Source organism: Podarcis erhardii (assembly GCF_964252035.2).
Source record: "Podarcis erhardii genome assembly, chromosome: Z".
In the NCBI taxonomy this organism is placed as follows: domain Eukaryota; kingdom Metazoa; phylum Chordata; class Lepidosauria; order Squamata; family Lacertidae; genus Podarcis; species Podarcis erhardii.
In genome coordinates this window covers 7,598,494-7,624,395 of record NC_138504.1, presented here as the reverse complement: position 1 = coordinate 7,624,395, position 25,902 = coordinate 7,598,494, and the positions used below count along the sequence as shown (strand labels likewise).

Genomic DNA, 25,902 nt, shown 5'->3' with positions numbered 1-25,902 from the left:
ACTTTTTTTTTTTTTGGGTGTGTGTGTGTGTGTGCGCGCGCATGCAAGCATGAGGAATGACACCTAGAATTCCCAGTGGGCTTCCTTCTTTGCTTCAAGGGAAATTTACTGTGCAAACTTCCATGTATGTGTTTAAGCAGCATCATGTAAGGTTTGTAAGAGAGGCAGACTTAGGCCATTCACACCATATGTTTAAAGCACTATGGCACAACTTTAAGGAGTCATGGCTCCCCTCCCCCCAAGTATTCTGGGAGCTGTAGCTTGTGTTGAATGCTCAGAATTAACAGAAAGCCCCTATTCCCTTCACAGAGATTTAATTCCCAGAATGGTTAAACAGGGAACTCCACAAACTGTAGCTCTGTGAGTGGGATAGGGGTCTCCTAACAACTCTGAGCAGCCTTACCAAAGACTGCTCCCAGAATTCGGGGGGTGGGGGTGGAAGCCATGCCAATTCAAAGTGGTATCACAGTGCTTGGAATGTATGGCGTGAATATGGCCAGAGACACAGTCAGACACATATTTAATTGTCCCCAAAGATTTTAGAGCCGGGGTGGGGTGGGGAATGCGGCCCTCCATGTTTCTCTATTTGCCCCTCAGGAATCTCACCAGGCAATACATTCACCCTAGCCATGCCTCTGAGTGCTCACTGGAAGGACAGATCGTGAAGCTGAGGCTCCAATACTTTGGCCACCTCATGAGAAGAGAAGACTCCCTGGAAAAGACCCTGATGTTGGGAAAGATGGAGGGCACAAGGAGAAGGGGACGACAGAGGACAAGATGGTTGGATAGTGTCTTCGAAGCTACAAACATGAGTCTGACCAAACTGCGGGAGGCAGTGGAAGACAGAAGTGCCTGGCGTGCTCTGGTCCATGGGGTCACGAAGAGTCGGACACGACTAAACGACTAAACAACAACAACAACAAGCCATGCCTCTTCATTCTAGACCCTCATCAACCTGACACCATGCTCTTCTTGAGTGTTTCTAGTTGGCTGGAACATGTCCTTGAACTCTTGTTTGCCTGGATGGTGGACAGAGTGGTGTGGGTGTGTAGAAACCAGACTACTGTACAAAGGTAAAAAAAAAAAAAAATAGAATTCATTGCTCCATACACTTTTGCCTCTGGCATGCTGCCCCTAGAAGTTTGTGAAGAAGGGAACATGACTTAGGTCATGTTCACTGAAAAAACAACAACAACAGCCTGAAGTCCATTCTCTTCAAAAACAACATTTGTTCAAATTTATTTAAAGTTATTGTTTATTCATGGCATATAGAAATCTCACCCTTTAAAAAAATAACTCAGGGACCTATACAAGGGCTTCCTTCTGTTTATTCCTCACAACAACCCTGTTAGGCAGCTTAAGCTGAAATAATGTGATGGTCCCAGGTCTGCTTGTGAATCCCATGCTACCTATATGAGGATCTGAAGTTAGCCCTTATGCATCTGCCTTCCCTAAGCTACTATATCAATTAGAAAACCACATATTCACAGCAGGTCCATGTTGCTACAAAAAAGCTGATCCAGCATAATTACTGAGACTTTAAAAAAAAAAAAAAAAAGGTAGCTGGTCAAGATTCTCTCAGCCTCCATACATCCCTTTCTGCAATATTAGATTTTATTTAATTAGTCAAAAAACTATTTATATGCTGCTAGTCATAAAAAAACCAGAGTGGTTTACAACCGTTATGCATAAAACCATACAACAAAAACCATATAAAGTAGTTCAAGTCAGAAATTGTCTAACTCTTGAGGAAAGATGTATTTTTAATTGCCTGAATAAGCCTGATTGAACAGAAAAGGTTTCAGAAGGCATTTATAAGTTGGCATGGAAGGTGCCCGCTGAATATTTCTCAATACTGGGCCAATGACATTAAAGGCTCAGTCTCTTGTTGTTGCTAAATAAGCCTCACAAACTCAGGGAATATTAAGCAAATGCTTCTGCCAATGATATCAGTGACTGAGCTGGGATATAAGGGTTCAGGTGGTCCTGGAGCTGGCACAGGATCTTGGGGTGTGGGAACTAGGCACTTCCCCCGTATGCGCCCAGCACCCTGGCGCACAAGCGCCCCCTGTCAGCGGTGGAAACTGGGTGAGTGCAGAGGACTTGCTCCGTGTGTTCACCCAGCCCCTGCCTGGCACGTGAGCACCCTTTGCATTCTGTCCCCACCGGGAGGGCATGGAGGGTGCTCTTCAAACTCTGCCCTCTGCCCCCACCCAGCTTGTGAGTGCCAGCCCATCAGTGCCAGGGCTAAGTGAGCATGCAGAGGGAGCCCTCTGTGCTCACCCAGTCCCCATTGCTGATCAACATTTGAAACTCCCATTGTTCTAGGGAATTTCATTAATGTGAGCAGTTTCCGAGCTCTGGGCACAATACCGTGCCTAAGATTTAGAATTAGGATTAGAACTGCCACTGCTGGAAGGGAATTTTCAGCCACTCTCTTAAGATTGGAGAAGGGACCCTCTTAAGACTATTAGGGGGTGGGCAGGGGAAGTATGGCTTTGTTTTTTCCAGTCTTCAGCCGCAGTTCATTCATTTTCAGCTTGTATTCTTGTTATAAAAAAGTGCACCCAGGTACTATGTTGGGGCACTCATAACTTAGGTTTAATGTGCCATTTAGCTCCTAGCTTTCATATCTCAGTTTCTAACACTGCCGCTGATGGGCAGTCACTCACGCACCAGGGATGGGAACAGGTGCAGAGGAAACTCTGCCACCATTTGGCAGCGGCAGCAGCCTTTGTCCCTTGACAGTGGGGCGTGGGGCAGTAGCCTCCATCCCCCATGGGAGAGGATGCTCCTGCTCGTCTGCTATGGGTGCTGGGGTGTGTGTGCTACACCACTGCAGCCAGTGTAGAAGTTTAAACAATGCTAGCACATGTTGTTGGCCAGATGTCCCTGTTGACAGTCTGCCCACTGCATTCTCCACGAAGTGTAGCTTCTGAACAAGACCCCCGGGCAGTTCCACACCGAGCACATTGCAGTAATCTAGCCTCAGAGTTACCAGTGCAGGATTACAAAGTTGAGGCCATCCTGACCAATATGTTAATAATAAAACAAATAATATAAATCCCAGAACATTGTGAATATGTTGTAAATCCTAAAACACTGAAGACTATAATCAGCGTAGTGATATTTATTATAGCTAATGAGACATGTTTTGATCATTTTTCATTAAAGGAAGCAAAAAGGAAACTAAAATAATTATAATAAAGCATCGCACAACCACCCATCCCAGAGTATAATTCCTGCAAACTCCTGGGCATCAGAATGTAGAAGATTAAAATATGTTTTATTTATTATCTCTCACATTAAAGTAATATAGGGACCAATTATGTTTTGTAGTACATAGCTGAAACTTAAAAGTCTATGTGTGTGTGTGTTGGCTGGTTAGAGCTTTTTGTAAGACTGATGCTAGGGTTAGAGTCTCAGTGATTAAGATTCTGCTTTTGAAAATGTGGAAGGTGCAATTTGTAAATGTAATTTTATTTCCTTGTCATGACAGCAAGGCAGAATGAGTAATACGGTTTTTGCTGGACTTCCCCATGGTGAAGGTGGGCCTCACTGGGTCATGTAGTCTCCTCTCGATGCTCATGATGTTTTGTGTCTCTGTGTGTGTGTGTGTGTGTGCTCGTGTGACCTTACACAAACATGACAAGCCTCCCTCCCCCCCCCCCCGTGTCAAGCAGAACTTGGTGCTTCTGCCTGAGGGTCATCTGGTCCACACCCACCCACCCACCCTGCAATTCAGGAATCTCAACTAAAGTATGAGCAATATTGTGAAGAGTTTGGAGGATCTGCATCTGTACCAAAGGGACATGGTTGTCATGTTCACTTCATGGCACTGTATGTTCTGATAAAGCAATGTCTGACTGGCTTTGGAAAAAAAATATGAACAAAGTTCTATTTGGTTAAAAAAAATGTTTGAAATGGCATGTTTAAGTACCTCTGCATTGTGTAAAACCACGAAGTTTTATATGATTTCGGATTTCTCATATTGAATTCGCAATATGATCTTGATTTTTCCATATAATATTAACACATCACCATGACAAATTGAATTATTGTTGAATTGGTTAAAGTAATAATGAGTGAGTTCAAATCATATTGTTTCTATGGCCTCCCAGCACCACTGGAGGACAATAGGGACTGAAAGAAACTAGGGTCCTTAATCTAAAGAGGATTCAGTTACTGAAGCTGCCACACAGATGGAGCTGCAGCTCTGTTTAAGGACCCAGCCTGAGTTTGCTTGTAATTCAGGTAATGCTTGAGCCTGAGAGTCATACAGACTACATGCTTCACTTTCAGCAGGGACTGGCTGTACAGATGACATCCAGTGCAGTGGCATAGTGTGGGTCGCCAGTGCCAAGAGCTAGGGAAGCATTGCACCCCTAAGATAAGTAATGTGGCCCCTAACCGGTGCCTCCATGCAGTGCTCCATGCAGTGCTGCTGGATGGAGCTTTGGAGCAGTGTTGGGACATGTGTGTACGCATTCTTGGGCTGGGGTGCCACCACCACCACTGCCACAATTCTTGCTGTCCGCCTGCCTCCCCAGCAAGCAGGCGATGCCACATGGCCAAGGAATACAAGGGCCCATCCTTTCTCAGCTCCTGAAGTGAAATAGGCAGGCAGGACACAGAGCGCCTCTCATCAGAATGGCAGCCACAGAGGTGCACCCATAAATTTCTTTGTGCTCAGGGCAATCACCCCAATATGACCCTCCCCTCCCACACACCACACCTCTGGTCCAGTGTAAGGTTGGGAAACACTGTTCTGAGAGTGCTCCAATTGGAGAATAGCCTTTACCAAAGGTGTCATGGGCTTTGAAGATGCTCGAACTCAGAACAAAAGAGAGAAAGGTGCAAAGAAGAAGGCATGCTTGGCAAACCCTCACTATGAACAACTCCTGCCCGGAAACCTATGTCCCCACTGTGGAAGGATGTGTGGATCCAGAATTGGCCTCCACAGTCACTTACCAACTCACTGTTAAGACCGTGTTCATGGAAGACAATCTTACTTGGCTAATTGGGCAATCTTAATCATGCCCATGGGCCAGAAATTCCCACTAATGAGAAGGAAGGAAGGAAAGAAGGAAGATAAAAGGTGCCATTATATTTTGCTTGCTTGTTTTCCTATGCTTTACAAGATATCAGATTATAGGAGAACATGCATTTAAGAACCAATGATAGAAAGAAAGAAAGAAAGAAAGAAAGAAAGAAAGAAAGAAAGAAAGAAAGGAAGGAAGGAAGGAAGGAAGGAAGGAAGGAAGGAAGGAAGGAAGGAAGGGAAGTCTAGGCTTCTATTCCATCCAGTCACAGCAAGTCCCACCCTCTCCTACTTCTGTACCTCTTGTGTACCAAGAAACCTATCTGGATTGCAGCACAGTGAGATTCTGAGCTGCATTTGTGTGACCCCAAACTGGACTTTGCAAGAGCACTCAAACTGCAAAATCAACCAAATTGCAAGATATTAACTTAAGGAATTCCCCACCCTTTTACCCCTCACCCCACCCCACATTGTTTAAAAACATTTTGAACAGCCACAATCTCTTCCAATGAAGATGTAAGTCCAGGTAACAATTTCACACACTACAGCAATTACTCTTTTGTGGCAATCATGTTCAAAAATGCATTTAACAATCCACACACCTTTAAGATTAATGGCAGAGATGTGATACCAGAAAAAAAATATTCTAAAGATTGATGTCAGATTTAAAGGAGAGGTCAGAGAGAGAAGGAAGACCTTTTCTCATTAAATGAGAGTTGAAGGATGAATATCAGGAAATAATGAGGGAAAATAAGCCAGATTTTATGGACAGTGAAAGCTTCGATCTTTTAAAGTTTGATAAATAGGCATAGCAGGGTGGTCTGATCAATGCGGATTAATAATGATGCCTTTAAAAAAAGAGGACACGGAGTTCCATGCATATTTCTATGACGCATAAACATTTATAGAAAAAATGAAGCATGGTATCTTAAATATAAAGTGATGGAAAAATAGTCGTGTTTTTATTATGAGATCACCACAAGGTCCTCACACTGCATTAATAAGAACTTGGTTTGCAGCAAAGAATGTCCCATGTAATGATGCAGCTTATTTTCAAATAAGCTAAACTCAAAGATCAACATGAGGGATTGAACTAATTCACAATGAATGAGGAAGAAATTCAGTTCACATTTAAAGGAAAAGTATTTTTCTGAAACAATATGCAAACCCAAACACAGCTACCCTTCATAATTCACACTTACTGGGGTGAAGGGTTAGCATGCAAGCCTAATGGCTGCCTAGCTGTTCCAATAACCACAGGAATTCAAAGTCTTCTGTGAATGATCAAACAGAACAGACCTCGATTAAAAAGAACCCACAGGATTGGAAAGGGGATGCAGAAGAGCACGAGAACCCTGCAAGCAAAGTTGCAGAAACTTCACTCAGAGCAACGTAATAGAAAAGCAAACCACAATGGTGTGAGGTGGCTCAAGGGCAAGGCAGGGCTTGAAAATGACTTACATGTCAGATGAGCCAGTGAATATATTTCATAGGTTAGGCATGCTCCTAAAGCAACCTGGACAGAGGCCTTTCAACATCTTGAAACTAGAATAGAAACCCCTTCAGCTAAAATGCTGGATGTAACCAAGAAAGCTAATGGATCTGGAGACAGTCTGAAATGGAGATTCTCAAAATGACAGTGCAGGATCTAGAGCTCATGCTTGAAGATCAAATCAACTGTGAGTGCCTCAATAACTTTTGCTTTGGCGTGCACGGCAGTGTGTGTGTGGGTGTGGGTGTGGGTGTTCTATCAGATGCAGGGGGAGAGGAATGCTTTCTTAGTAACATTAATCCCAGAACTCACCTCATTCTGATTGATATTGAGAGAGTGTTGGACGTGTCTTATAAGGCCAAATAGTGGTCTTGTGTATGGGACACAGCACTTTCAGAACACTTAACCCACCACTGTTTAAGGGAATGGCAAAACACGACAGCACTGACAAAATTTGATTTCCTTTTATCCGCTTTAAAAGCAAACATAATATAAACTGTTGCCCTCCAGGGACTCTGACTTCACACTGGAAAGATTTTCTTAAGTCATGACTGGGAATCAGCTTTTCTCCTCTTGGTTGCTTTAATACAGTGTTGTGCTTGTATGTTTATGAACTGTTGTTCATGCAGTGCCCGTGTTATGTTTACTTGTTTTATTAAAAATTAAAAACAACACATTTAATAATAATAATAATAATTAACACTTATCTGAATTTTGCAGTGCCATTCTCTGGTCAAGCAATGTGTAAAAAAATGCATATTTTAGCTAAACTAACATACAAAGATACATTATTATATTAAAGAAAATGGGTTTACCAAGATGTGTGCATTGTGAGAAAATACATGTGTATTTTAGAATAAATCTACACCAAAATGTTGATGAATTTCTAAAGATTTCTTTTTAAAAGGATGTAAACTGGTGTGAAAATGTGGAGCACAGAATTTAAGACTGGAGAAATGAGAAAATGAGAGAAATGCAGATTGACAAATTTAGATTTAGGTGGGACAACCAACTGATTATGCAATCATTTGATAGGAAGTTATCAAGTGCCATAACAGATAACAGAAAATTAAATGTATGTATTCATTAGGTCTCTCAGGACTTATATACAATACCAGAAATCATGGAATATAGATTTAGTTAAGCTAATAAAAGCATCATGTAAAAGACAGAGAACTTAACTGTTCCATTCCTAACTGGGGGACCAGATGTATGTTTGATGCATTTATGAGATGTTGGACTCTGTCAAACATGCATGCCCTCAGTAGCTTCAGATCAAATTTGTGAAAAGTCTCCACTGGTGAGAAAAATGAGTTGGATCCAGACCTGCAGAACAATGCTAACTATGCCTACTCAAAAGAAGTCCTATTGAATGCAATGGAGTGTACTCCTTGGTAAATGGAGTTAGAATTGCAATACAAGGGGGAGCCTTAGTCTTACAGAGGCAAATCGAAGACTATAAGTTGAGGTCCTTTATGATTGAAACTAGAAAAAGTCAGACTCTGAAGATCGAAGCCTGGCCTGGACTGGAAAAGGAAAGTTGGAAAGGTCCCTCTATGCAGGGATTAACTGGCTTTTGGAATATGGACTTGGGTCAGGAGGAGATTGGAGCTCGGGGGGCCTTTGGAGTTGGAGGAATTTTGAAATATGCCCTGAAATACTTTATGGATCCTAGCTTTAATTGTGGAAATTTGGCTGACCTGTCGAGAGGGAGTGGAGGTGTCGTTGGATTGGAGTTTCCTCGAGATCTGCTCTTTAGCATCAAAGAATATGAAGAAGAACTGCAGAAGGGATGTGGAAAAGAGTTAAGAGCCTCGGACATAAGATCTCCAGGTTGATGGACTGTATGGAGTGGACGGAAGTGTCTGTCAGAGCCCGAGACCAGGGAAAGGAGATGGTGGAAGAAGATTGGAAGATTTAAAGTCTATATATAGAAATATTGTAAAAATAAATGAGTGACAGGAAAATGTTGGAATGAATTTTTTATGGCCTTGGTAGAAATGCTATAAGGAGTTAAGCTTAAATAACTATACTAATTTTAATGGAAATAAGATTAAAAATATGTTAAGACATTTATATGATAGAAAATGGAGAAAGATGGAAAGGAATTGCTAAAACAATTAATGGAAGTGGAATACAAAGAGGAAGGTGAGAGGAGGTCGATGATATAAGGGAATGAAAGTTAGAATATGGAAAGGGTATGATGTATGTTTTTAAATTGTTTTTGTTTTGTTTTGTTCACTGTGTTGGGTGATGTGTTGAGGTTGTGTTTTGTATGGTTTATATATTGTATTGTATTGTTTTATTTTTTCTTGGTTTTGTTCTTTTTTGTTTTTCTCTTTTCTCTCTTTTTCCTTTTTAAAAAGTAATAAATATTATTATTATTATTTTTAAAAGAATGGTTTCAGGTTAAGAACAGACCTCCGGAATGAATTAAGTTCATAACCAGAGGTACCACTGTATCTATGATTCAGGTAGGTAGCTGTGTTGGTCTGACACAGTCGAAATATATAAATACTATCCCATGCTTTTTCCTGTAGGACTAATTGCAGTAATTAACAGTTGTCAACAGGTTTACCATACCCATTGAGTCAATCACCCATCTCTTACTACCCGCCTGAGAAAAACCCCACCCCACCCTCCCACTATATATAAAGGTCTGGTGAATTCTGTTGTAGTGTATCTGAAGAAGTGTGCATGCACACAAAAGCTTATACCCAGAACATACTTAGTTGGTCTATAAGGTGCTACTGGACAACTTGTATCTATGATGTTTAGCTGATGTTGCAGTAAGCATTCATACATATATTAACCAACCCTGAGTTCCATGGAGTACTGTGTCCAGTTTTGGGCACCACAGATTAAGAGGGGTGTGAACAAACTGCGACATTTCTGGAAACGGTGACAAAAACAGTGAGGGCTCTGCAGATCGAGATCTCTGAAGAAAGAGTGAAGGAGTTGTGATTTTTTCACCTGGAGAAGAGATGATTAAGTCATCATCTAATATTTGAATGTCTGCATTTATGACTGAGCAGATTTGTTTTATGTTGCTCCACAACGCAGGACACAAAGCAATGGGTTCAAATTACCAGGAAAAAAAATTGAAATTAAGAAGTATTAAAAACAAAATCGTGATGGTGAGCACTTTGACAGTGGAACAGAATGCCTTGTAAGTTTTACTTTCCTTTATTGGAAGTTTTTAAGCAGAAGTCAGATGGCCAGCAGTCAGAAATGCCATAGTGGTGGATATCCAACGTTAACTGGGTTGAAAGGTGGATTAGATTGCTACTGAAGTTACTTCTACTTCACAGTGCAATCCTATGAGTGCCTACTTAGAAGTCTGCCCTTTTGAGTTCAGTTAGGTTTACTTCTAGGTAAGTGAGTATAGATTTTCAGCTTCCGTCTCATTGAAAAAAGTAGGACTTAGTGAAATAGTTACGACTGGCTTGTAATCTTGACTTCAAAGACACTGGGCTATGATTTAATTAGCTGTCTCTGGTTCAGTGCCTGGGAGTTTACCCATTTCCCCCCATTGGCACTTGTTTACTATTATAGCTAACTTTTCTAGAACAGTGCCTTTCCTACGATCCCCCTAGAGGCAAGGAAGCCCGATTGCCAGCTTTACCAGTTAAATTCATGCCAATAGCCCATTCTTGCAGATTTGGGAATGATTATGTGTTTCTTTCAAATGCCTTAAAAAGGTGCTTGTATTGGTGCTGTGGTGACATGCAAGTGTATGTTTTACATTTAAATGAATAACTCATGATGAAACAATTGTATATGATTAATTTTTCATTAGTTGACAGTTCTAATTAAAAAGAAAATATACATTTTCAGTCCATGCTCAGGAGGCAGCCACTGTTGGAAACAGGGTCTGACCTTTTTGACTACTTAAATATTTATGGCTGTACAGTGAATTTCTGCTTATAAAAGATGGATTTAGTGCATACAAGGACCTGGACTTGTCCTCAGGCATGTTGCCTACAAAGGAAATATTTCACTCCCACCCTGCACTTGCCAGCACACTGATAGAAATCATTTTGATAAAGTTAGCTTGTTTCTTTAGTTTGTTTTTCAAAAGTCAGGCCAATCTGAATCCTTTTTATCTTCTGTTTTATTCACATACCTCACTCTAGTTAAAATACTCGAAAGGTAACTATTCGGCAGACCCTCAAGTATGATGAAATCCTACTTGCATCAAAAAGTCCACCACGTGATAAAAAAAACTTCATTGCAAAATGGGGAGTAACCTCTTCTTCTGAGACTTGGGGCTAGAAGATGAAGCGAGAGGAATAAGCAGAGCTGCTTCCAAGCAGGTCAAGTTGGGTGAGGCAAAGTCTTGGCAAAATCAAGTGAGGCAAAGTCAAGACAAAGCTTTTTAAGGAGTTCAGGACCATGGTCAGATCCCTGTAGGCCCTGCTAGCTGAACTGTGAATGATCTCAGCCAAAACCTGGGGCCATCTGAGGCTTTATAAATGCTGGCAAGGGCTATACTATTGTTGGCCTCATAGTTGCTAGTTTTGATGACTTAAAGGATCTTCGTCTGATTTTACAGGCACTGGCAGCTGCCAGGAAGAAACTGGGGGAGGTACAGAAGTTCTCCTAGTTGAGCAGACTGCATTTTCTCCTCGTTTATATCTTCTGCAGGGCAGTGCTAAGTTTCAGTGGGCATGACTGGCAGTGTTACTTCAATGTTCACCTCAAGTCTACTATCAAAGGATAGTCTTTCGAACTGCTTTTTGTGAATTTTTCAAAATGTTTTCATAGCCTCATCATGGATGTGATGAAATTGACTCTGCTAGTCCACAAAGGTTAGATATTGACAATACCAATATCTTTTAGTCCTGAAGGTGCCCCAAAAATTCCTTACTGTTTCATCAGTCACTATATCAGTTCATTTAAAATTGGTTAAATGGTGGTGGTGATGATGATAACAACAATTGCTTAATATTAAAACAAACAAAATATATAAGTTCTATTTATCCCCATGTACACATATGGTTGAAAGGTTCACACAGTCACTATCCATGGTTTTTCCAGTATGTGAAAGAGTTGTATGCATGTACCAAAGTGTGTGCAACCATTCAAAGAGGGACCTAGACCAATCAAGGCCATCTTCTTGCATAGAGGACCTCTATGTATATACATCAGGACATAAAAGAACCCTTTTCATGCTGGCCAAACATGCATTGGTGAGGAGGCATTTCTCCTGCAGGCACCAGTGCACACACATCTCCACCTGGCCTGTGCAGGCCCCTCACACATTTCTACACATGGGAGCAGTTGTGTGCAGCATATGCACTCTTATGTCATAGGCCTGAGCCCCAAGTTAAGGACTTTGCAACATTCCTGTCTCTGGGTAAAAATGTGCAAAATTCTTTTGAGAAATCCCACACCTCTTACATAGAAACTTCCATGTCTGCCTCAAAGGCTTGCTTTATGTGAGATAGCAGAGAAACTCTAGCATACACATTTCAAAATGATTTGGCACACTCTTACAAAGCCCTGCATGATTTCAGACAACTCAGGCTAGCTGTCCTTTCCTGGGAATGCACTATTGTTTAATGTACCTTCATTCAGAACAATCCTATTCTATAAATTATGTATAAATGAATGTCTCAACTGAATGGACACAACCTGCTTGAGTTTCATGTCCAGACACCTGCATTTATCCACAGAAGTGTTGGGATATTTGGTGATAAGGGTCTATAAATGATGGTTCCATTGTACAAGCTGTCAGTCAGCTGAGTTGTGATTAACCCATAGAGTTAAGAGTATGTTTTCCTGTCATGTACTAATAAAGTCATTTGTCACTTTTTATTTTGTACCTCAGTAGGCACAAAAGAGCAACTTCCCCCTTCCTGTTTAATTGCACACCTACCGTTATTCCATCTGACAGCCAACCTAAAAGAAGAGCAAGCAAATTTTGTGGCCAGGTAGGTTTTGCTAATTAGGCCATGCTATGGATGTTTAAGTATAGGGAATCACAGAAGGGCTAAGTTTAATCCATAGTGGTTCTAGCAGAGCAGACCTTGAAGCAGATGCAGCTGTAATGTAGAGCCTGGCTATATATACAATTGATTGTTTGGTATGTTTGGGATGGTAGCATGTAGATATGTTTGTCTATAAGTTGGTCTATAAGGTGCTACTGGACAATATTTTATTTTTTATATACATATTCCATAGTCACCAGCGTTCCATGCTTCTTCAGAAAAAAAAACATAAATAAATACAAACAAACATAAATAAATCAAGCCAATGGCCCATCTAATCCAGTATCATGCACAGAAGTGGCCAGCCAGATGCCTGTGGAAATCTACAAGTAGAACGGGAGCACAAAAGCACTCTCCCCTCTTGAGGTTTCCAACAACTGGTACTCAGAAGCATCAAAGCCTCCAACCAGACTTGCTGCGTCTTGTGCCTCTCAGGATACTTCAGGAGACCATCTCCTTCCCTCCTTCCAGCCTTCCTTCCAACCCCTCCTGAAAATTCACCCTTTCCATGATTTTATTTGTTAAATTTATATATACCAGCTTTCGTATGTGTATCACAGGGCAGTTTAGAGTAAAGCCGTTTGAATTGCTCACTCATCCCCACAGCCATACTGCAACCTTCCCCGACCAACCTTCAGAGGTTTTGAGTCACAAATCCCATCCATTCCAGCCACCATGGCCTATCATTGGGATTGATGGGAACCCAAATCCAGAAGCCTCTGGAGGGCACTGGTGAGCAAAGGCTCCCTACCTGTATTTAATTCTAAATCCACATAGCTGAAATAACTGAATATGTTTACACTGTTCCTTCTTCCTCTGTTGCTTTCCTTTTAACTATTTTTAGTCTTGTGGGGGAGTGACCTGTTCTTTCCTCCTCTTCTCTGCCATTCCTTACCAGTGATAATATACAGAAGCGTCTAGGGCATAAGAATGAAGACTCCATCACCACTACCTGCTGCTGACTCCCCACCATGGATGTAAGAATTAGAAAGGGGAGGGGTTTATAATCACCATTAGCAATCTTATTCTGAACTAAATCAATTCTTTGGACTGACCCTGATGCATTTGTATAGGGACAGGGGGAAAATCCTCTGAATTTTAGTTTCAGGTCCCCCCCCCATTCTTTCCCATTTGCTGCCCTCTGATGTGAAGCTGCCCTATGCCAAAGGGCAAATTGATGGGGGGCCCTCCCTCACCTGGTTGGTAGTGAGAAAGACAAAGGCCAGAATAGTGAGAAAGAGCTGGCTAGAAGCAGGTAGAAGCCTGAGAAAGAGAGACATGCATGATTTCTTTTCAAACCCCAAGGAAGCAAGACCTTCTGGTGTGAGCCCCTCCACCGTAGGCTCAGGTTGTATGTATGTGTAAACCTGATATCATAAAGGCACTACAGTCTCTGCTGTCCCTCATTCCAAGGAAACTGAGTAAGCCCCTGGAACCCCTGGAATCTCACACCTCTCAGACATTTCTGGAAGAGGAATGAATAGTGTGGTGGGGGCATCACCCCAGATGCTATGAGTAACTGCCACTTCTCAGGATAGAGAGGGGGAGGTGAGGGACCTGGTACAAATGTGCCACCCTCCTCATTAGATTGGCTCTCCCAGCAAGGTACAACTGTGTGGACCTCACCACTGCCCCTCCCCTCCCTCTATTCTTCCTGATACATTGCCATGACTAAGGTAAACAGAAATCAGGTGAGCAGTACAACCTTACCACAATTACTACTGTGGTATCAGCTATGCAAATGCATTTAATGCACACTTTTCCCTAATATATGCATTTTATAGGTTTGCGTATTTGGTTGGAGTACTGTATAGTCAAATTTGTAGAAAGGTGAATTTAGGAGGATAGCTCTGTTTTGGTTCACACAGTGTTTTGGGAAGTGTGAATTAGGCAGGCAGGCTCTCATTTGAATATGAACTGTACCAAATTGCTTCCCCATCCCTAAATTTGTATTCCATGCCCATTTGTTTCTGAGATGTGGTGCGTCATGATCTTATATATAAATTACTATAGCTTGATACTCTTTCTTCTACAGAAGTGTTTGACAAATGTAATTTTCTTCCCTGTTCCATATCTCTGTTATATCTTGTTTCTCCACAAATTCTTTTGCCCGAGCTTTCAGTCTACGCAACTTGTTTGAATTTATTCCCCCCTCCCTTGCTCTCTTTCTTTCTCTCTCTGATAAGTGAATTAAAATGACAGTAAGAAAACCAAAAGCTCAAGAGGTGAAAGAAAGAGGCAAATGAAATGGCTTTATTTCCCAGACACCATAAATCAGAGCCTCCTTACTTATAATGTAGCAAGATGATCAACCGATTCCTTCATGCATCCTGGGCTTATTTGTCTTTTCCAAACCATGGTACTTCACTTCCTCAGAACATACATTGAATAAAATACAGTGTAAAATTCAGCTAGGTAAGGCTGAGAGTCAGGGACTGGTCCAAGGTCACCCATTGAATGGGATTTTGAACCTTGGTCTCCCATGTCCTAGTCCAACACATAGTGGCCTTTTCACAGAATGGCAGCTATCCATCTAACACCTGGTCATGCTGAAGTACATTGATTTCCATGTGTTGGATTGTGGTTACAATTTTTCAGCGCATAAAGACTGGGGCAAGTCTGTTTCCCCTTCAATTCCTTGTTGGAAGGACTGGCCCTACTATTAGATAAAACGAGACAAATACCTCTGTCAGGAAATTCTGGGATGGTAGTGACAGCACAGTGCTGAAAGACAGAGCTTTATAGAACATGTGACCTGCTCTGGGCCCCCGGAATTTGCCTGCTACATCCAGGTTCAGTGGAGGGTGCTGTCTTATGAGGGTGCTGTCTTATTACCAGTGCTGAAGTAGAATTCAACTGCCAGTGCAAACAGGTTTTGTACAGGGATCTGTGGTGTGTGTCTGACCAGGGACCCCATTTTCAAGCACAGCACTGTTGAAATCATAATCCAGCAAAACATCACAAATCTAATGATGCTTCTCACATGATTGTATCATAAAATTATGCATAAACTCACATATGTTCCTCAACTTTAAAAGGCTTTAAGAATATGGGCAGGATGGTGATTCATTGCCTCATATCCTTACACCAGCATCCTCTCCCTGGTTGTAAAAAGTGCCCAAGGCCTCAGTTTTTGAGAACAGAACTGCAAGGCTTCACTCTCCCTTACATGTGCAAAATCCACAGAGAAATAATGCCACTCTGATGAGCAACATCATAAACCATAATGACAAAAAAAGTACTAGAAAGGACTGTTCAAACAGCCAGTAGCAGATGTTGGAGAAATAAGCCTTATGGATTTATGGTCAGTTAAGTCTGACAGATGGAGATGAGAGATTAATCCTTTTCTTCCCTGGCAGACTCAATCCCTTTTCCCTAACCCCTCATAATTGCCTTTCATCAATGGTCTTAGCATTTCAACCATTTCATGTGATAGTTCTAAACTTTAGTTAACATTAAACAGCAACATGATTTTGCCTCAGGTAATTAAGAGCAGGTTGATATGCCAACTTGAGCAGGTAATATCTGGGAAAGCTGGTGTCATGTTCTAGTATACAGATTCAGTGTAACTTTTTGCATAGCCTATGGGGAGCTGATGCTTGCTCCAGACCTTGCGAGTGAGTAAGTGCTAACAAGGCTTAAATGAGGATGGACTAGCATCATAACAACTACAACTATCAGACGCAAATAATATTGTGAGTCCAAGGCGGATTCTGATTAGTGGTTTTTTTAATTGATGCCCATCTCCCCAACAATGTGTGACAAACTTTGGAAATGTGGAAGAGTTTCAAAAGCCGATTGTGATAAAGGAAAGAAATAGTAATCATGGGGGACTTCAACTTCCCTGATATTTGTTGGGACTCAAACTCTGCCAAGTGTATAGTCTGACAAATTCCTCCAATGCATAGCTGAAACATTTTTATACAGTGGTACCTCGGGTTAAGTACTTAATTCGTTCCGGAGGTCCGTTCTTAACCTGAAACTGTTCTTAACCTGAAGCACCACTTTAGCTAATGGGGCCTCCCACTGCCGCTGCACCACCGCTGCATGATTTCTGTTCTCATTCTGAAGCAAAGTTTTTAACCTGAAGCACTATTTCTGGGTTAGCGGAGTCTGTAGCCTGAAGCGTATGTAACCTGAAGCGTATGTAACCTGAGGTACCACTGTACTGTATATAAAATACTTTGCGTTTGTAGAGTGCTTTCAAGTCTTTCATATTTATTTATCATTTATTGGATTTACCGTATTTTTCGCTCCATAGGGCGCACCTGACCATAGGGCGCACCTGACCATAGGGCGCACCTAGTTTTTAGAGGAGGAAAATGCGGAAAAAAATATTCTGAATAAAATGTTGCACTAAACTATTTAAAGCAGCAAAGCGGGCGGCTCCCCTCCCACTTTCCTGTTTCAAAGAAATAACGGAGGAGGGAATCTGCTGCAGCCGTCAGCAGTGGAGGATCCATGGTCCCCTTCCTTCCCTCCTCCGTAGTTGCTTTGAAGCAGGAAAGTGGGAGAGGAGCTGCTTACACAAGTGTAAGCTGCTCCCCTCCCACATTGCCGCTTCAAAGGGAGCCCGGGAGGAGGGAATCTGCTGCAGCTTCCCCCACCTCCCGCAGAAGCCGCGCGCTCTTTAAAGGGGCTGTGCGGCTTCTCCTGGCTTTTCTGGGAGGTGGGGGGATTCCCCCACCTCGTAGAAAAGCCCGCAGGAGCCGCACAGCCTTTAAAGGGGGCGCCGCTCTTGGGGGCTTTTCCCCGAGGAGGGTGAAGGGACTGATGTGGCCAGTCAGTCCCTTCTCCCTCCTGGGGAAAAGCCCGCAAGAGCACACGAAGCTTGGGGGCTTTTCCTGCCTGCCTCCCCCCTGCATTCGCTCCATAGGATGCACACACATTTTCCCTTGCTATTTAGGAGGGGGAAAGCGCGTCCTATGGTGCGAAAAATACGGTATATGCCATCTTTTCCCCCAAGGCACCCAATTTTTAAATACATTATATACAGTTTAAAGGGATGGTGTGCTCTCAGGACAAATGAAACCCAGTGGTATGTATGTTCCCTGACTTGGCTCCCCCACTTTGGCCTTCCCTTGAGGCAGTATCAAGGAAGGTGGGAGAGGAATTGCCCCAGTACCCCTCAGGCCTGTCTTGGTTGATGGTTTTGTCAGATGCTGATGGTACTGTGCACCCTGAACTGGGCTCCTCACTTCTCCTTACCACATTCCTGTGAGTTTGTATTCCCCCAGTTGCAATAGCAGATCATGTCCTGCTTGCACTCATGTACTGCTTGTAGGCTTTCCATAGGCATGTGGCTGACCACAGTAGAAATAGAGTGCTGTTTATTTGGTCAGAATAAGCAGTGCTGCTTTTTATGTTTCTGTGAATGAGTGCAGTGGATTATATTACTTCTACCAAGCCTTCTGGCAGAGGGTGTTTACAGAAACAGGCTATATTATGGGTCAACATGTGGAATGCACCCCAATATTAGGACTGTTGACTATTTTTAGAGATAGGCAATCTGATCTTTGCTATAAAGAACTAATTACTTTTCTTTTAGTAGTGGCATGCCTACTCATGGAATTGGAAATAGTTGAAACACCCGTGTATCTCACGTTGGAAACAGAACGTATGCTCTGTTACTGTATCAGAAAAAATAATCAAGAGATTGCTAGCATTGAATAATATAAATGATGTTGAAAATATGACATCATTTTGTAAAAAATACTTTACTGATAATCCTGAAGAATGGCAAACTTAAATCAACTGCTTTGTCCTGGAGGGGCAGAGGGGGATGAGGGGAATTTTGTTTTTGTATCCTCTCTTTTTTTGGATTTATTTATTGGAAATCAATAAAACTATATTTATTTAGAAAGAAAGAAAAAAGTTTTTAAAAGCCTGCAAGTCCTGCAGAGGAGCAGAACTCTTGCTTTGTAAACTTAAAACTCATCAGTTGATAATGCAACAAAAAAGAGCACTGTAGAGTGAAATTTGCTTACTTAACAATGAGTTGAATCCCTTCATCCTCTCTGACTAATATCTACACCCACCACCTTGATATTTCTTGTCCAGAGGAATTGGTGAGCTGTGTTGTTGCCTTGATCTGCTATATTATGTGATGTGAACCATGCAAGTGAGATCATCCAGGGATGGGTGTCCAGTGAGCATTTCTCTCTTACAAGCTGGTCTCACTTTCAAATGCCAAATGTTCACGAGGCCATACAAACATCATTTGTTAGATATATAGCATTGACTTCAAAGCCCTGAGAGTTGTGAGTAAGGGGTTGTCATTAATCTTCAGACAAATGCTGAAAGAGGCTACTTTGGACACAACTAGATCTTCCCCTAACATACTTTGGAGGGACATTGCTGTTTGATATGACAACTATGTAACAGATTAGATTACAATCTGGGAAACATGGATTCAAGTAGAACTTTTGCCAGGGATTCATTATATAGGTTTTCTTGAAACATAGTCTCTCAACCTCAGTTTCCCAAATGCAAACTGAAGTAAATTTGGCATATTAGGTTTGTAAACAATCAGTGGTAGGAGTCTTGTTTTATGGGGAGCAGTTGCTATACATTTTTAAATGCTATAATGTCATACATTAAGATCATGTTGAAACAAATTGGGCAAGGTCTTGAAAGCTCTATTTGAAATCACAAACACTTCTAATTGCACATTAAGACTTTCTCTGCTAGTGAACCCGTTTCAAGCTTTTTGTGTTAATTCACAAACTACAGAACAAATTGCCTTAAGGACTATCTGATTCTTTATGTTTCATCTTAGTCATTGAGATCCTCTGCTGTGGCACTTATTGTGGTTCCTTATGCCCCCGAGGGTTGCTTGATCTTCGTTAGGGAATAAGTGTTTCATGTGGCAGGCTCCACTTTGTGGGAGCACCTTCCCAGGGAGCTTAGGCATAAATCATCCTTGCCTTCTTTTAGACATCTCCTAAAAACTGCATTTTCCAGATAGACCTTTGTAATGTGATTTTTTTTTTTTTTTGACCAGCTAGTATTCATAGATGTTTTAATTGATATTTTTATTGTTTTTGTTGCAATTTAGCATGGTGTGTAATGCCTTTCCACATTTTCTTTCACAAAACTGTGGCTTATAAATATTTAAACAAATAAGGGAGCAAGGGGTTGGCCCATAGCTCAGTCATATTTCACATGCTCTGGAGGCAGCAAACTATGGATCCAATCTCTTGCAAGCTCCCTCTGTCTGAGAGTCGCCTTCTGCCAATCAAGACAAGCTCTGCTTGCACAGGCCCAATGATCTGATTCAAGTTAAGTAAATTTTTAAAAATTCTGCTCCAATGTGGCATTCAAGAACACTTCAGAGAGTCTCCTGTCCTGGAATGCTTTTTCAAGAGATGCAATGGGGGTGTAAGCCTTCCTATACAGCTGTATTGCTCGTTTAATCATATTATTTTTAAAGTCATGAATGGAAAACTGTGTGGCCCTCCAGAAGTCAATGGACCAACTTCCACCAGTGCCAGTCAATATGGCCGATGATGTGGAGTGAGTTGTAGATGAAGAATACATTCCTCATCTCTGTTTTAACTAATGAGCAGCATAGGATACAGCTTTTGACAGTCAGATCCTCAATCCATCTAGTCAAGTTTTGTTTGCTTCCTCTGTCCAGCAGTTCAGTAAGCAGTAGTGGCTGGTGTCCTTTGGAATGCAGAAAGCAGGGAGACCAATGGTAGATGGACTCAAGGACAGACAGAGACAACTAATTCTAGTTTTGCCCTGTCCTGCTGTGTTATATATGTGCAACACTGAGTGTAGAGGATGGAGCTGACAGTCAGCATAGCTTCCTGGGCTGGTTAGTAAAACAACAGGTAGTTGGGTGTGAGATGAGGGCAGACTGAGTTTTGTGGGAAAGTGTCCCATTCTTCCTAATATACCAGCATCCACTATGTAAAAGGAATAGGGTTTTGCCAGTCCTGCTGCTTTAGGTTCTCCTAACTGGAAATGCCAGGAATTCAACTCGATGCCCTCTGCATGCAAAACATGTACTCAGTCACTGAGCTATGCAGCCCCTTCATTGGTTACAGCCATTTCTATCTTGCATGGGATATCCACTTTTTGGCAAGCACTTTTAAATTAAGGGGTGAACAACAGAGATGGAAAGTCACATTGCCATTCAGAATAACTGAAGCAGTTAAGGAGACAGGGCTTAAGCTCAAGCATGACTCTTTCCCCTGTGCATTCAAGTTTGTTCCTCCATAATTAAGACATGCAAATTGGTTTGCATAAGTTTCAGAAGCGTGTCCCACAACCTGCATCTTTGTTTCCGCACTATTTGTAATGTACTGATGCAACTAATGTGTATGCATTAAACTCAGCTTTGGGCTGGCCACATTCCAAGAGTACATAAGCATAGAGAACAATTAGAGGAAGGGTTCATATGAATAGCATAGGACGTGGCTAATATCTCTATTATAACTTTCTGAGAACTATGCAATTATTTTGTCTCTGCCTTTCAAGTCACCTATGTAAAGGTCAGAAAAATACAGGTGTTCTCTTCTTTAGTAGGCAATGGTTCTTTACTTGACAAGAGAAGGAATTGATTATTCAATTAAGTGTGAGTAAATAAATGCTACAAATTTCCCATGATCCCTCTTCTATCTTCCAAAATATATTCACATGGGGTAAAGCATCAGAATTTTCTAAATTGGGGATTACCAATGTGATGCTATCCAGCTTTTGCTTGATTTCAACTCCCGTAAGCATGGTCAATGGTTAGGGATACTGGAAGTTGTAGTCCAGTAACATCTGGAGGGCTTTCCCTGCTTTAAATGGTTCTGGAGCATCAGGAGGCTTAGTTTGGTCAGAATCAAGTATATAGTTCCAGAGTTAACACTAAATACATTACTTCTGGTAAATGAGCCACTATGGCCGCTAGAGGGCCATGAAAATTTGTATCCTGGCCTTTTTAGACTTGTCTAACCATGTACTGCTCCTGCCAACCTAGCAGTTTGAAAGCACGTCAAAAGTAGATAAATAGGTACCGCTCTGGCGAGAAGGTAAACGACGTTTCCGTGCGCTGCTCTGGTTCGTGAGACGCTGCTTAGTCATGCTGGCCACATGACCCAGAAGCTGTACGCCGGCTCCCTCGGACAATAAAGCGAGATGAGTGCCGCAACCCCAGAGTCAGTCACGACTGGACCTAATGGTCAGGGGTCCCTTTACCTTTACCAGTACCCATGTACTATCTGAAACCAAAGGGGTGCATTGGTTGCCAGATGTGAAATATATTGACATTATTTTCAGCTCTCCTAACTACTTCCCCCTGCATGAGATGGACCTCTGTCCATTGTACAGACAGAAGGATTATAACCTCAGCCTCAGCTGTTTGGGGCTTTAGCTTTAACTTAATTATTTCTTTATTAGATTTATATAAACCCTTAGTCCCAAAGGATCAGCAAGCAATACAAATGTTTCAAACAACCGTAAAACATCCTAAAAACAAATCTAATACAGATCCAGACTGGGAAAGGTATTAGAAAGACTTATTGGTAGAGAAAGTTCTTCAGTAGGTTCCAAACACAACAGCAGCTGCCAGAACACTAGAGGACTGATTCCTACACTGTGTGGAATGAAAGGACCTCCTGAAGAGATGCTATCTTCAGAAGCCCATCTCCAGCATAGTATAGTGAACAATTGGGCATCTAAGGGGTGACACAATATTTCAAGTGCTTGGTTGGTTGCCTGCAGGCTTGCACAAATTAATGTAGGCCCATCTCCAGCAAGAATTCAGATAGCTATTCCCATATTTTCTTTACCTTTAAACTGCCCTTAAATTTGTTGAAAGACCTTTTATCTGAGTGCCCTGCTACTGTGACATTTAAAAATAACTGTCATTTAAATAAAGTTCTAATGTGTGATCAGTCTTTTCCTAAAGGGGCATTTTCTCAAGGTTCACATCAACACAAAATGCAAGGATCTTCTCAACTGAGCACTGCTAAAATATTTAATGTTTTTCAAGAGATGGATCCCCCCCCCCCCAGGTGAAATTGCTCCTGGAAGTATTTTATACTAAAAATGCCACTTTGGTTGAGTGATAGTAGTCTGGCACTAGCATTCTTCATTCTGCACCTCCTGAAAGAAGAAATGATTTTAAAAGCAGTGTCATATAGAGAATATCACAGTTTTCCATTCATTAAAGAGAACAGAACATAAGCGGTAGTTCCTAATTTAACTATGGGTGAATATGGTGCTAGTTTACCACTGAGGGCATATCTGTGGTGAGAGGTGAGTGGAGGGTGGGAATTAAAGGTGGACAAACCATTTGGTAGGCTGGATGTCAGGAGCTCTGTTTATGAGACAAATCTGGGGATATGGATGCATGGTAGGTGAAGTGGGATTGTGTCTCCTGGCCCTGCACCTGATTTGCACATATTCACCTCAAGCTCTAAAATCAGCTCTAGAATTGGAGCACATGTGACTTTCTATATCCTTGTTGGCATCCATCTGTCTCAATAGCCAATGGAGGGTGCCTCTGGGGGTGTAGTCAAGCCACTGGAGAATCACTTGTAGAGGGGCTGCAGAGACTTGTAAATCATAACTGCTACCTCTTGCATTGTTTTTCTGTGTTAGCAGCACTGAAGTGACCTCCCAGGGCAGTGTGTATGGAGATCCTGGGCTGCCCAGACAACAAGAGCCCCCTCTCCAAACAAAGACAGAGAAATATGTTTCGTGCCAGCTTGACTGCAAGGATTACCAGAAGGAGGCATACAAAGCCTTTTCTTCTCCCAAAGATATCCCACAAGGCAGTGGGACCAGAGTTTTCCTTCTCCTAGATGAGCTACCTTCATATGTTGATGAGCCCCATTTTCCCCTCTCTACAGCACATGCAAAAAACACTTTTTTGACCATTGGACCCACCACTAGTCTCCTCTACTCAATCTGCCAGAGCCTATTTTCTTGTGGTTTAGCCAGCCAGTCGAACCATTTCCAAGGTGTGGCCACTGTCACTGAGTGCAAAGTGGGGACCAAAGCTGGTGTGCAGAAGAACTTAAAATCCACAATACAAGATTAAAACAACATTAAAACAAAATTACACAATTTCTTTTTTTTAAAAAAAATAAAATTAAGAGGGGTGCAAGTATTTGTCAAGCTAGATATTTTAAAATGCTTGGGGTTTGTTTTTGTTTTGTTTTTTAAAAATACTTTTAACTAGCCCCCAAATGAATACAGTGTTAGTAATGGTTGTGTGTCTTATGAGAGGACATTCAAGATCAGGGCACCACTACAGATAAGGCCCTTCTCTTATGCACTTGTATAGTGAACTTTGTTCTCTTATATACATGAAACACAGAGAAGGGCCTGTTCTGAAACAACAACAACAACAACAACAACAACAACAACAGAGAATTCCTAGTGCATCAGTTTCACCTTGGAAACAAGGCAAATTCAGATTCCAGAATCTGGGTAGAAGTTTGTATATATCTTTAGTGTGGTTAGGTAATTCTACTAGTTCAAGCATTGCCATATGCCATAATTACTTGTCCTCAGAGAGGGAAACCTATCTGGACATACCTCTTGCAGAAATATAGAACAGTAGTAAGTTTATCTGAGAGTGTAAAGGTCAATCTTTTCAGCTATAGGAGTGAAGTTCACTTCCAATTTGGATTCAGCAAGAAGTATCTTATAGCTGTCTAAAATCCAGGTAACACTGTTCTAGGGATTTGCCAATGGTCAAAATATGGCAATTGGGACTATTGCTTCACAGGGTCTAGCGTGAAAAGAGGAGATGGTTATTAGTGTACTGTTAGTAGTGTACTGCCCTTCCAGAGTCTCTACTGTGAACAGGATTGGCCCAGGCTCAATGGAGTGTTATCATAAATCTATTCATTATTTCTTTAAAGGTCTGATCTTGCACTGTCTTCACTGAATGAATTGCAAGAATGTCTGCTGAGTCAAAGAACTCAAACCCAACTGTAGGGTTGGGGTGATTAAGGGGGGGTGGTGCTTTAACTCAAATCCTGCAAACCTTATAATTGAGAAATAATTGGATGGCCATTGTAGCTAAGCGTTACATAACAATTTATCACCACATCTACAAAGATTGGAGGTTTAATTACTAGAAGTAATAGATACTTAAACTGATCAATTGCAAATTGGTAATGAAGTTTGTTCTAATGACAATAATGTTGAACTTTTCATTAACGCTGAATTAAATCCTCATGTTAGAGTGTTGGAAATTTTAACTCCCAATATGCTAGCTTGTGCTTCAAAGGTTTTGAAAGAACTCTCAAAAGGGTATGTTGATGGACAGAGTGTCATAGGATGGACTGTGAAGTTAAGAGGTTAAGAAACCTCCACATAAGATAATAGAAAGCATGAGTAAACTCTCTTAGGGTAAATCCATTACTTATAGTGAGCTAAATTTTAATGAGTTTGTGTAATAGTCTACTTTTTAAGTTCTAATGTTTAAGTGCATGAACCCTGAAGGCCAGTGCAGTTCCAGCAGAGGTGCAGTGTGTGTGTGTGTGTGTGTACATACTCAAGGGAGGGTAGCTCCAGGACTTTTTCAGTACACAATCAGTAATGCAATCTGTTGGAACACCAGGGTAATTTATGGACTATCTTTGCTCTTGCAAGGAAATAAGGTGGTAATGTGGCTTTCAAGTTTTACTGTGGCTTGTGATAAGCATAAGGGAAGTCAGAGAATGAGGACAATAATAAAAGAGACTGCATATACTTTCCATCCTATTTTGGGATGGGATTCCAAATTCAGCAGCTTAAATGGAAATGCCTCTTTGCAAGAGTTTTTTTTTTTTAAAAAAAAATAAATTATAAATGTTATTATGCTTTTATTAGTTAGCACAAAAGTATCCATCAAATATTTCATATATATTTTTCTAATTTAAAAGTTTTTCCAGTTTGAACTGCCTTTTGAAATCAATCTCAGTCTGGTCTTTGGGATGCATAATTTAATGCCATCTCACCCCATGGTCAGATGCCTAGGACTCAGCATCTCATGTTGTGTGTGGGGGGGAATGGCCTTTTGAAGTCTATTGTGTGGCCTCTTATGCTTGGTCAAAAAAAGGGGGGGGAGAGGAAATGCATAAGGATAAATGAGGACAAAATGGAATTAAAATTTGCATGTGCTAATCTATACATATGTATTTAGAAATAAATAAATAAATTGAAATACAATAAATCCCATCCTATTGATGAAGACTGACCAGGTCGCCTCTGTGTCTGCTTAGTACGTTCTTCATCTTTAAACTGGATTTGGACTGAACAAATATTTGAAGGCAGAAGAAATTTTCTGAGAGATCTTCAGATGGGGGGGACTGTCCTATGTAAAGCAGGACACATAATCACCCTTGAAGAAGATCAGTCAAGCCTCTGGGTTGCATTCAATT

At 41.4% G+C, this 25,902-nt stretch overlaps 1 long non-coding RNA gene across 2 annotated transcripts in view; it reads left to right on the top strand.

Moving 5' to 3' along the window:
* Nucleotides 1-6,577: 6,577 nt before the first annotated feature.
* Nucleotides 6,578-25,902, top strand: part of LOC309334095 — a 65,758-nt gene continuing 46,433 nt past the window's right edge. Inside the window, exons 1-2 of one of the 2 annotated variants that reach the window (XR_014152869.1) lie at nucleotides 6,578-6,720; nucleotides 12,367-12,469. This is a non-coding gene — a long non-coding RNA (uncharacterized lncRNA). The remainder of the gene's footprint in view (nucleotides 6,721-12,366; nucleotides 12,470-25,902) is intronic. The other variant, XR_014152868.1, reaches the window with a different exon arrangement.